Genomic DNA, 13,449 nt, shown 5'->3' with positions numbered 1-13,449 from the left:
CACTTTCCATCTGGGAGGCATCCTGATCCGTGCGGAATTTCAGCAGGCAGCCGAGCAGGCCGGGCCACCCGGCCCTGGACACGAACGATGGCCTTTCCCCTGAGAAACAAAAGTCACCAAGCCAGGTTCCTGATGTCAGATTGCAGGAGGCACTTGGCACTGTCAAACCAGCCACAGTTGCCTGTAGGGGCACCTTGCATCTGGGAGATATCCTCAGCCGTGTGGAATTTCAGCAGGCGGACGGCCATTCAGAGCATCCAGGCCCTGTACATATACAATGGCCTGTCCCCAGAGAAACAAAAGTCACCATGCCAGGTTGCTGATGTCAGTTTGCAGGAGGCACTTGGCACTGTCAAACCAGCCACTGTTGCCTGTGGGAGCACATTTCATCTGGGATGTATCCTGATCCGTTTGGAATTTCAGGAGGCAGCCGTCCACTACGGGCGACCGGCGCTGGGCACGAACTGTGGCCTCTCCACAGAGAAACAAAAGTCACCAGGCCAGGTTGCTGATGTCAGTTTGCAGGAGGCACTTGGCACTGTCAAACCAGCCACAGGTGTCTGTGGGGGCACCTTGAATCTGGGCGGCATCCTGATCCATTCGGAATTTCAGCAGGCAGCCGGTCACTCTGGGCCTAAGGGTCCAGGATATGAAGCATGGCCTTTCCCCCGAGAAACAAAAGTCACCAGGCCAGGTTCCTGATGTCAGTTTGCAGGAGGCACTTGGCACTGTCAAACCAGCCACTGTTGCCTGTGGAGGTACCTTCGGTCTGAGAGGTATCCTGATCTGTTTGGAATTTCAGCAGGCAGCTGGCCACTCCGGGCCACCGGGCCCTGGACGTGTACAATGGCCTTTCCCCAGAGAAACAAAAGTCACCAGGCCAGGTTCCTGATGTCAGTTTGCAGGAGGCACTTGGCACTGTCAAACCAGCCACAGTTGCCTGTAGGGGCACCTTGCATCTGGGAGATATCCTCAGATTTGTGGAATTTCAGCAGGCGGACGGCCATTCAGGGCATCCAGGCCCTGTACATATACAATGGCCTGTCCCCAGAGAAACAAAAGTCACCAGGCCAGGTTCCTGATGTCAGTTTGCTGGAGGCACTTGGCACTGTCAAACCAGCCACTGTTGCCTGTGGGGGCTCCCTTCATCTAGGCGGTATCCTGATCCGTGCGGAATTTCAGCAGGCAGCCGGCAAATCAAGGCCACCAGGCCCTGGATAGCAACGATGGCCTTTCCCCAGAGAAACAAAAGTCACCATGCCAGGTTCCTGATGTCAGTTTGCAGGAGGCACTTGGCACTGTCAAACCAGCCACTGTTGCCTGTGGGGTCTCCTGTCATCTGGAGGCTATCCTGATTCATGCGGAATTTAACCAGGCAGCCGGCCACCACGGGCCACCGGGCCCTGGACATGAACCATGACCTTTCCCCAGAGAAACAAAAGTCACCAGGCCAGGTTCCTGATGTCAGTTTGCAGGAGGCACTTGGCTCTGTCAAACCAGCCACAGTTGCCTGTAGGTGTACCTTGCATCTGGGCGGCATCCTGATCCATTCGGAATTTCAGCAGGCAGGTGGCCACTCCGGGCCTAAGGGTCCAGGATATGAAGCATGGCCTTTCCACAGAGAAACAAAAGTCACCAGGCCAGGTTCCTGATGTCAGTTTGCAGGAGGCACTTGGCACTGTCAAACCAGCCACTGTTGCCTGTGGGAGCACATTTCATCTGGGATGTATCCTCAACCGTTTGGAATTTCAGGAGGCAGCCGTCCACTACGGGCGACCGGCGCTGGGCACGAACTATGGCCTCTCCACAGAGAAACAAAAGTCACCAGGCCAGGTTCCTGATGTCAGTTTGCAGGAGGCACTAGGCACTGTCAAACCAGCCACAAGTGTCTGTGGAGGCACCTTGAATCTGGGCGGCATCCTGATCCGTTCGGAATTTCAGCAGGCAGCCGGTCACTCTGGGCCTAAGGGTCCAGGATATGAAGCATGGCCTTTCCCCCGAGAAACAAAAGTCACCAGGCCAGGTTCCTGATGTCAGTTTGCAGGAGGCACTTGGCACTGTCAAACCAGCCACAGTTGCCTGTAGGGGCACCTTGCATCGGGGAGATATCCTCAGAATTGTGGAATTTCAGCAGGCGGACGGCCATTCAGGGCATCCAGGCCCTGTACATATACAATGGCCTGTCCCCAGAGAAACAAAAGTCACCAGGCCAGGTTCCTGATGTCAGTTTGCAGGAGGCACTTGGCACTGTCAAACCAGCCACTGTTGCCTGTGGGGGCTCCTGTCATCTGGAGGCTATCCTGATTCATGCGGAATTTAACCAGGCAGCCGGCCACCAAGTGCCACCGGGCCCTGGACATGAACCATGACCTTTCCCCAGAGAAACAAAAGTCACCAGGCCAGGTTCCTGATGTCAGTTTGCAGGAGGCACTTGGCTCTGTCAAACCAGCCACTGTTGCCTGTAGGTGTACCTTGCATCTGGGCGGCATCCTGATCCATTCGGAATTTCAGCAGGCAGGTGGCCACTCCGGGCCTAAGGGTCCAGGATATGAAGCATGGCCTTTCCACAGAGAAACAAAAGTCACCAGGCCAGGTTCCTGATGTCAGTTTGCAGGAGGCACTTGGCACTGTCAAACCAGCCACTGTTGCCTGTGGGGTCTCCTGTCATCTGGAGGCTATCCTGATTCATGCGGAATTTAACCAGGCAGCCGGCCACTCCGGGCCACCGGGCCCTGGACATGTACAATGGCCTTTCCCCAGAGAAACAAAAGTCACCAAGCCAGGTTCCTGATGTCAGTTTGCAGGAGGCACTTGGCACTGTCAAACCAGCCACAGTTGCCTGTGGGGGCACTTTCCATCTGGGAGGCATCCTGATCCGTGCGGAATTTCAGCAGGCAGCCGAGCAGGCCGGGCCACCCGGCCCTGGACACGAACGATGGCCTTTCCCCTGAGAAACAAAAGTCACCAGGCCAGGTTCCTGATGTCAGATTGCAGGAGGCACTTGGCACTGTCAAACCAGCCACAGTTGCCTGTAGGGGCACCTTGCATCTGGGAGATATCCTCAGCCGTGTGGAATTTCAGCAGGCGGACGGCCATTCAGAGCATCCAGGCCCTGTACATATACAATGGCCTGTCCCCAGAGAAACAAAAGTCACCATGCCAGGTTGCTGATGTCAGTTTGCAGGAGGCACTTGGCACTGTCAAACCAGCCACTGTTGCCTGTGGGAGCACATTTCATCTGGGATGTATCCTGATCCGTTTGGAATTTCAGGAGGCAGCCGTCCACTACGGGCGACCGGCGCTGGGCACGAACTGTGGCCTCTCCACAGAGAAACAAAAGTCACCAGGCCAGGTTGCTGATGTCAGTTTGCAGGAGGCACTTGGCACTGTCAAACCAGCCACAGGTGTCTGTGGGGCCACCTTGAATCTGGGCGGCATCCTGATCCATTCGGAATTTCAGCAGGCAGCCGGTCACTCTGGGCCTAAGGGTCCAGGATATGAAGCATGGCCTTTCCCCCGAGAAACAAAAGTCACCAGGCCAGGTTCCTGATGTCAGTTTGCAGGAGGCACTTGGCACTGTCAAACCAGCCACTGTTGCCTGTGGAGGTACCTTCGGTCTGAGAGGTATCCTGATCTGTTTGGAATTTCAGCAGGCAGCTGGCCACTCCGGGCCACCGGGCCCTGGACGTGTACAATGGCCTTTCCCCAGAGAAACAAAAGTCACCAGGCCAGGTTCCTGATGTCAGTTTGCAGGAGGCACTTGGCACTGTCAAACCAGCCACAGTTGCCTGTAGGGGCACCTTGCATCTGGGAGATATCCTCAGATTTGTGGAATTTCAGCAGGCGGACGGCCATTCAGGGCATCCAGGCCCTGTACATATACAATGGCCTGTCCCCAGAGAAACAAAAGTCACCAGGCCAGGTTCCTGATGTCAGTTTGCTGGAGGCACTTGGCACTGTCAAACCAGCCACTGTTGCCTGTGGGGGCTCCCTTCATCTAGGCGGTATCCTGATCCGTGCGGAATTTCAGCAGGCAGCCGGCAAATCAAGGCCACCAGGCCCTGGATAGCAACGATGGCCTTTCCCCAGAGAAACAAAAGTCACCATGCCAGGTTCCTGATGTCAGTTTGCAGGAGGCACTTGGCACTGTCAAACCAGCCACTGTTGCCTGTGGGGTCTCTTGTCATCTGGAGGCTATCCTGATTCATGCGGAATTTAACCAGGCAGCCGGCCACCACGGGCCACCGGGCCCTGGACATGAACCATGACCTTTCCCCAGAGAAACAAAAGTCACCAGGCCAGGTTCCTGATGTCAGTTTGCAGGAGGCACTTGGCTCTGTCAAACCAGCCACAGTTGCCTGTAGGTGTACCTTGCATCTGGGCGGCATCCTGATCCATTCGGAATTTCAGCAGGCAGGTGGCCACTCCGGGCCTAAGGGTCCAGGATATGAAGCATGGCCTTTCCACAGAGAAACAAAAGTCACCAGGCCAGGTTCCTGATGTCAGTTTGCAGGAGGCACTTGGCACTGTCAAACCAGCCACTGTTGCCTGTGGGGTCTCCTGTCATCTGGAGGCTATCCTGATTCATGCGGAATTTAACCAGGCAGTCGGCCACTCCGGGCCACCGGGCACTGGACATGTACAATGGCCTTTCCCCTGAGAAACAAAAGTCACCAAGCCAGGTTCCTGATGTCAGTTTGCAGGAGGCACTTGGCACTGTCAAACCAGCCACAGTTGCCTGTGGGGGCACTTTCCATCTGGGAGGCATCCTGATCCGTTCGGAATTTCAGCAGGCAGCCGAGCAGGCCGGGCCACCCGGCCCTGGACACGAACGATGGCCTTTCCCCTGAGAAACAAAAGTCACCAGCCCAGGTTCCTGATGTCAGTTTGCAGGAGGCACTTGGCACTGTCAAACCAGCCACAGTTGCCTGTAGGGGCACCTTGCATCTGGGAGATATCCTCAGCCGTGTGGAATTTCAGCAGGCGGACGGCCATTCAGAGCATCCAGGCCCTGTACATATACAATGGCCTGTCCCCAGAGAAACAAAAGTCACCAGGCCAGGTTCCTGATGTCAGTTTGCAGGAGGCACTTGGCACTGTCAAACCAGCCACAGATGCCTGTGGGGGCACCTTGCATCTGGGAAGTATCCTGATCCGTGAGGAATTTCAGCAGGCAGCTGGCCACTCCGGGCCTAAGGGTCCAGGATATGAAGCATGGCCTTTCCACAGAGAAACAAAAGTCACCAGGCCAGGTTCCTGATGTCAGTTTGCAGGAGGCACTTGGCACTGTCAAACCAGCCACTGTTGCCTGTGGAGGTACCTTCGGTCTGAGAGGTATCCTGATCCGTTTCGAATTTCAGCAGGCAGCCGGCCACTCTGGGCCACCGGGCCCTAGAGAGGAACGATGGCCTTTCCCCTGAGAAACAAAAGTCACCAGGTCAGGTTCCTGATGTCAGTTTGCAGGAGGCACTTGGCACTGTCAAACCAGCCACAGATGCCTTTGGGGGCACCTTGCATCTGGGAGGTATCCTGATCCGTGCGGAATTTCAGCAGGCAGCCGGCCACTCCAGGCCTTCGGGTCCAGGATGTGAACCATGGCCTTTCCCCAGAGAAACAAAACTCACCAGGCCAGGTTGCTGATGTCAGTTTGCAGGAGGCACTTGGCACTGTCAAACCAGCCACTGTTGCCTGTGGGAGCACATTTCATCTGGGATGTATCCTCAACCGTTTGGAATTTCAGGAGGCAGCCGTCCACTACGGGCGACCGGCGCTGGGCACGAACTATGGCCTCTCCACAGAGAAACAAAAGTCACCTGGCCAGGTTCCTGATGTCAGTTTGCAGGAGGCACTTGGCACTGTCAAACCAGCCACAGGTGTCTGTGGGGGCACCTTGAATCTGGGCGGCATCCTGATCCGTTCGGAATTTCAGCAGGCAGCCGGTCACTCTGGGCCTAAGGGTCCAGGATATGAAGCATGGCCTTTCCCCCGAGAAACAAAAGTCACCAGGCCAGGTTCCTGATGTCAGTTTGCAGGAGGCACTTGGCACTGTCAAACCAGCCACTGTTGCCTGTGGAGGTACCTTCGGTCTGAGAGGTATCCTGATCCGTTTCGAATTTCAGGAGGCAGCTGGCCACTCCGGGCCACCGGGCCCTGGACGTGTACAATGGCCTTTCCCCAGAGAAACAAAAGTCACCAGGCCAGGTTCCTGATGTCAGTTTGCAGGAGGCACTTGGCACTGTCAAACCAGCCACAGTTGCCTGTAGGGGCACCTTGCATCTGGGAGATATCCTCAGAATTGTGGAATTTCAGCAGGCTGACGGCCATTCAGGACATCCAGCCCCTGTACATATACAATGGCCTGTCCCCAGAGAAACAAAAGTCACCAGGCCAGGTTCCTGATGTCAGTTTGCAGGAGGCACTTGGCACTGTCAAACCAGCCACTGTTGCCTGTGGGGGCTCCCTTCATCTAGGCGGTATCCTGATCCGTGCGGAATTTCAGCAGGCAGCCGGCAAATCAAGGCCACCAGGCCCTGGATAGCAACGATGGCCTTTCCCCTGAGAAACAAAAGTCACCATGCCAGGTTCCTGATGTCAGTTTGCAGGAGGCACTTGGCACTGTCAAACCAGCCACTGTTGCCTGTGGGGTCTCCTGTCATCTGGAGGCTATCCTGATTCATGCGGAATTTAACCAGGCAGCCGGCCACCACGGGCCACCGGGCCCTGGACATGAACCATGACCTTTCCCCAGAGAAACAAAAGTCACCAGGCCAGGTTCCTGATGTCAGTTTGCAGGAGGCACTTGGCTCTGTCAAACCAGCTACAGTTGCCTGTAGGTGTACCTTGCATCTGGGCGGCATCCTGATCCATTCGGAATTTCAGCAGGCAGGTGGCCACTCCGGGCCTAAGGGTCCAGGATATGAAGCATGGCCTTTCCACAGAGAAACAAAAGTCACCAGGCCAGGTTCCTGATGTCAGTTTGCAGGAGGCACTTGGCACTGTCAAACCAGCCACTGTTGCCTGTGGGGTCTCCTGTCATCTGGAGCCTATCCTGATTCATGCGGAATTTAACCAGGAGCCGGCCACTCCGGGCCACCGGGCCCTGGACATGTACAATGGCCTTTCCCCAGAGAAACAAAAGTCACCAAGCCAGGTTGCTGATGTCAGTTTGCAGGAGGCACTTGGCACTGTCAAACCAGCCACTGTTGCCTGTGGGAGCACATTTCATCTGGGATGTATCCTCAACCGTTTGGAATTTCAGGAGGCAGCCGTCCACTACGGGCGACTGGCGCTGGGCACGAACTATGGCCTCTCCACAGAGAAACAAAAGTCACCAGGCCAGGTTCCTGATGTCAGTTTGCAGGAGGCACTTGGCACTGTCAAACCAGCCACTGTTGCCTGTGGGGGCACTTTCCATCTGGGAGGCATCCTGATCCGTGCGGAATTTCAGCAGGCAGCCAGGCACGCCGGGCCGCAAGACCATGGACGCGAACTATGGCCTTTCCCCAGAGAAACAAAAGTCACCAGGCCAGGTTCCTGATGTCAGTTTGCAGGAGCATTTGGCACTGTCAAACCAGCCACAATTCCCTGTGGGGGCACCTTGCATCTGGGAGATATCCTCAGCCATGCGGAATTTCAGCAGGTGGAGGGCCACTCAGGGCCTCCAGGCCCTGGACATATACAATGGCCTTTCCCCAGAGAAACAAAAGTCACCAGGCCAGGTTCCTGATGTCAGTTTGCAGGAGGCACTTGGCACTCTCAAACCAGCCGCAGTTGCCTGTAGGGGCACCTTGCATCTGGGCGGCATCCTGATCCGTACAGTATTTCAGCAGGCAGAAGGGCACACAGGGCCGCTAGGCTCTGGAGACGATCTATGACCTTTCCCCAGAGAAACAAAAGTCACCAGGCCAGGTTCCTGATGTCAGTTTGCAGGAGGCACTTGGCACTGTCAAACCAGCCACTGTTGCCTGTGGGGGCACCTTGCATCTGGGAAGTATCCTGATCCGTGCGGAATTTCAGCAGGCAGCTCGCCACTCCAGGCCTAAGGGTCCAGGATATGAAGCATGGCCTTTCCCCCGAGAAACAAAAGTCACCATGCCAGGTTCCTGATGTCAGTTTGCAGGAGGCACTTGGCACTGTCAAACCAGCCACAGTTGCCTGTGGGGGCACTTTCCATCTGGGAGGCATCCTGATCCGTGCGGAATTTCAGCAGGCAGCCGAGCAGGCCGGGCCACCCGGCCCTGGACACGAACGATGGCCTTTCCCCTGAGAAACAAAAGTTACCAGGCCAGGTTCCTGATGTCAGTTTGCAGGAGGCACTTGGCACTGTCAAACCAGCCACAGATGCCTGTGGGGGCACCTTGCATCTGGGAGGTATCCTGATCCGTGCGGTATTTCAGCAGGCAGCCGGCCACTCCGGGCCTTCGGGTCCAGGATGTGAACCATGGCCTTTCCCCTGAGAAACAAAAGTCACCAGGCCAGGTTGCTGATGTCAGTTTGCAGGAGGCACTTGGCACTGTCAAACCAGCCACTGTTGCCTGTGGGAGCACATTTCATCTGGGATGTATCCTCAACCGTTTGGAATTTCAGGAGGCAGCCGTCCACTACGGGCGACCGGCGCTGGGCACGAACTATGGCCTCTCCACAGAGAAACAAAAGTCACCAGGCCAGGTTCCTGATGTCAGTTTGCAGGAGGCACTAGGCACTGTCAAACCAGCCACAGGTGTCTGTGGAGGCACCTTGAATCTGGGCGGCATCCTGATCCGTTCGGAATTTCAGCAGGCAGCCGGTCACTCTGGGCCTAAGGGTCCAGGATATGAAGCATGGCCTTTCCCCCGAGAAACAAAAGTCACCAGGCCAGGTTCCTGATGTCAGTTTGCAGGAGGCACTTGGCACTGTCAAACCAGCCACTGTTGCCTGTGGAGGTACCTTCGGTCTGAGAGGTATCCTGATCCGTTTGGAATTTCAGCAGGCAGCTGGCCACTCCGGGCCACCGGGCCCTGGACTTGTACAATGGCCTTTCCCCAGAGAAACAAAAGTCACCAGGCCAGGTTCCTGATGTCAGTTTGCAGGAGGCACTTGGCACTGTCAAACCAGCCACAGTTGCCTGTAGGGGCACCTTGCATCTGGGAGATATCCTCAGAATTGTGGAATTTCAGCAGGCGGACGGCCATTCAGGACATCCAGCCCCTGTACATATACAATGGCCTGTCCCCAGAGAAACAAAAGTCACCAGGCCAGGTTCCTGATGTCAGTTTGCAGGAGGCACTTGGCACTGTCAAACCAGCCACTGTTGCCTGTGGGGGCTCCCTTCATCTAGGCGGTATCCTGATCCGTGCGGAATTTCAGCAGGCAGCCGGCAAATCAAGGCCACCAGGCCCTGGATAGCAACGATGGCCTTTCCCCTGAGAAACAAAAGTCACCATGCCAGGTTCCTGATGTCAGTTTGCAGGAGGCACTTGGCACTGTCAAACCAGCCACTGTTGCCTGTGGGGTCTCCTGTCATCTGGAGGCTATCCTGATTCATGCGGAATTTAACCAGGCAGCCGGCCACCACGGGCCACCGGGCCCTGGACATGAACCATGACCTTTCCACAGAGAAACAAAAGTCACCAGGCCAGGTTCCTGATGTCAGTTTGCAGGAGGCACTTGGCTCTGTCAAACCAGCTACAGTTGCCTGTAGGTGTACCTTGCATCTGGGCGGCATCCTGATCCATTCGGAATTTCAGCAGGCAGGTGGCCACTCCGGGCCTAAGGGTCCAGGATATGAAGCATGGCCTTTCCACAGAGAAACAAAAGTCACCAGGCCAGGTTCCTGATGTCAGTTTGCAGGAGGCACTTGGCACTGTCAAACCAGCCACTGTTGCCTGTGGGGTCTCCTGTCATCTGGAGTCTATCCTGATTCATGCGGAATTTAACCAGGAGCCGGCCACTCCGGGCCACCGGGCCCTGGACATGTACAATGGCCTTTCCCCAGAGAAACAAAAGTCACCAAGCCAGGTTGCTGATGTCAGTTTGCAGGAGGCACTTGGCACTGTCAAACCAGCCACTGTTGCCTGTGGGAGCACATTTCATCTGGGATGTATCCTCAACCGTTTGGAATTTCAGGAGGCAGCCGTCCACTACGGGCGACTGGCGCTGGGCACGAACTATGGCCTCTCCACAGAGAAACAAAAGTCACCAGGCCAGGTTCCTGATGTCAGTTTGCAGGAGGCACTTGGCACTGTCAAACCAGCCACTGTTGCCTGTGGGGGCACTTTCCATCTGGGAGGCATCCTGATCCGTGCGGAATTTCAGCAGGCAGCCAGGCACGCCGGGCCGCAAGACCATGGACGCGAACTATGGCCTTTCCCCAGAGAAACAAAAGTCACCAGGCCAGGTTCCTGATGTCAGTTTGCAGGAGCCATTTGGCACTGTCAAACCAGCCACAATTCCCTGTGGGGGCACCTTGCATCTGGGAGATATCCTCAGCCATGCGGAATTTCAGCAGGTGGAGGGCCACTCAGGGCCTCCAGGCCCTGGACATATACAATGGCCTTTCCCCAGAGAAACAAAAGTCACCAGGCCAGGTTCCTGATGTCAGTTTGCAGGAGGCACTTGGCACTCTCAAACCAGCCGCAGTTGCCTGTAGGGGCACCTTGCATCTGGGCGGCATCCTGATCCGTACAGTATTTCAGCAGGCAGAAGGGCACACAGGGCCGCTAGGCTCTGGAGACGATCTATGACCTTTCCCCAGAGAAACAAAAGTCACCAGGCCAGGTTCCTGATGTCAGTTTGCAGGAGGCACTTGGCACTGTCAAACCAGCCACTGTTGCCTGTGGGGGCACCTTGCATCTGGGAAGTATCCTGATCCGTGCGGAATTTCAGCAGGCAGCTCGCCACTCCAGGCCTAAGGGTCCAGGATATGAAGCATGGCCTTTCCCCCGAGAAACAAAAGTCACCATGCCAGGTTGCTGATGTCAGTTTGCAGGAGGCACTTGGCACTGTCAAACCAGCCACAGTTGCCTGTGGGGGCACTTTCCATCTGGGAGGGATCCTGATCCGTGCGGAATTTCAGCAGGCAGCCGAGCAGGCCGGGCCACCCGGCCCTGGACACGAACGATGGCCTTTCCCCTGAGAAACAAAAGTTACCAGGCCAGGTTCCTGATGTCAGTTTGCAGGAGGCACTTGGCACTGTCAAACCAGCCACAGATGCCTGTGGGGGCACCTTGCATCTGGGCGGCATCCTGATCCATTCGGAATTTCAGCAGGCAGGTGGCCACTCCGGGCCTAAGGGTCCAGGATATGAAGCATGGCCTTTCCACAGAGAAACAAAAGTCACCAGGCCAGGTTCCTGATGTCAGTTTGCAGGAGGCACTTGGCACTGTCAAACCAGCCACTGTTGCCTGTGGGGTCTCCTGTCATCTGGAGTCTATCCTGATTCATGCGGAATTTAACCAGGAGCCGGCCACTCCGGGCCACCGGGCCCTGGACATGTACAATGGCCTTTCCCCAGAGAAACAAAAGTCACCAAGCCAGGTTGCTGATGTCAGTTTGCAGGAGGCACTTGGCACTGTCAAACCAGCCACTGTTGCCTGTGGGAGCACATTTCATCTGGGATGTATCCTCAACCGTTTGGAATTTCAGGAGGCAGCCGTCCACTACGGGCGACTGGCGCTGGGCACGAACTATGGCCTCTCCACAGAGAAACAAAAGTCACCAGGCCAGGTTCCTGATGTCAGTTTGCAGGAGGCACTTGGCACTGTCAAACCAGCCACTGTTGCCTGTGGGGGCACTTTCCATCTGGGAGGCATCCTGATCCGTGCGGAATTTCAGCAGGCAGCCAGGCACGCCGGGCCGCAAGACCATGGACGCGAACTATGGCCTTTCCCCAGAGAAACAAAAGTCACCAGGCCAGGTTCCTGATGTCAGTTTGCAGGAGCCATTTGGCACTGTCAAACCAGCCACAATTCCCTGTGGGGGCACCTTGCATCTGGGAGATATCCTCAGCCATGCGGAATTTCAGCAGGTGGAGGGCCACTCAGGGCCTCCAGGCCCTGGACATATACAATGGCCTTTCCCCAGAGAAACAAAAGTCACCAGGCCAGGTTCCTGATGTCAGTTTGCAGGAGGCACTTGGCACTCTCAAACCAGCCGCAGTTGCCTGTAGGGGCACCTTGCATCTGGGCGGCATCCTGATCCGTACAGTATTTCAGCAGGCAGAAGGGCACACAGGGCCGCTAGGCTCTGGAGACGATCTATGACCTTTCCCCAGAGAAACAAAAGTCACCAGGCCAGGTTCCTGATGTCAGTTTGCAGGAGGCACTTGGCACTGTCAAACCAGCCACTGTTGCCTGTGGGGGCACCTTGCATCTGGGAAGTATCCTGATCCGTGCGGAATTTCAGCAGGCAGCTCGCCACTCCAGGCCTAAGGGTCCAGGATATGAAGCATGGCCTTTCCCCCGAGAAACAAAAGTCACCATGCCAGGTTGCTGATGTCAGTTTGCAGGAGGCACTTGGCACTGTCAAACCAGCCACAGTTGCCTGTGGGGGCACTTTCCATCTGGGAGGGATCCTGATCCGTGCGGAATTTCAGCAGGCAGCCGAGCAGGCCGGGCCACCCGGCCCTGGACACGAACGATGGCCTTTCCCCTGAGAAACAAAAGTTACCAGGCCAGGTTCCTGATGTCAGTTTGCAGGAGGCACTTGGCACTGTCAAACCAGCCACAGATGCCTGTGGGGGCACCTTGCATCTGGGAGGTATCCTGATCCGTGCGGTATTTCAGCAGGCAGCCGGCCACTCCGGGCCTTCGGGTCCAGGATGTGAACCATGGCCTTTCCCCTGAGAAACAAAAGTCACCAGGCCAGGTTGCTGATGTCAGTTTGCAGGAGGCACTTGGCACTGTCAAACCAGCCACTGTTGCCTGTGGGAGCACATTTCATCTGGGATGTATCCTCAACCGTTTGGAATTTCAGGAGGCAGCCGTCCACTACGGGCGACCGGCGCTGGGCACGAACTATGGCCTCTCCACAGAGAAACAAAAGTCACCAGGCCAGGTTCCTGATGTCAGTTTGCAGGAGGCACTAGGCACTGTCAAACCAGCCACAGGTGTCTGTGGAGGCACCTTGAATCTGGGCGGCATCCTGATCCGTTCGGAATTTCAGCAGGCAGCCGGTCACTCTGGGCCTAAGGGTCCAGGATATGAAGCATGGCCTTTCCCCCGAGAAACAAAAGTCACCAGGCCAGGTTCCTGATGTCAGTTTGCAGGAGGCACTTGGCACTGTCAAACCAGCCACTGTTGCCTGTGGAGGTACCTTCGGTCTGAGAGATATCCTGATCCGTTTGGAATTTCAGCAGGCAGCTGGCCACTCCGGGCCACCGGGCCCTGGACGTATACAATGGCCTTTCCCCAGAGAAACAAAAGTCACCAGGCCAGGTTCCTGATGTCAGTTTGCAGGAGGCACTTGGCACTG

The sequence above is a fragment of the Passer domesticus genome, chromosome 6, assembly GCF_036417665.1.
Source record: "Passer domesticus isolate bPasDom1 chromosome 6, bPasDom1.hap1, whole genome shotgun sequence".
Classification (NCBI taxonomy): Eukaryota; Metazoa; Chordata; class Aves; order Passeriformes; family Passeridae; genus Passer; species Passer domesticus.
Note: the sequence above shows the minus strand (reverse complement) of the source record.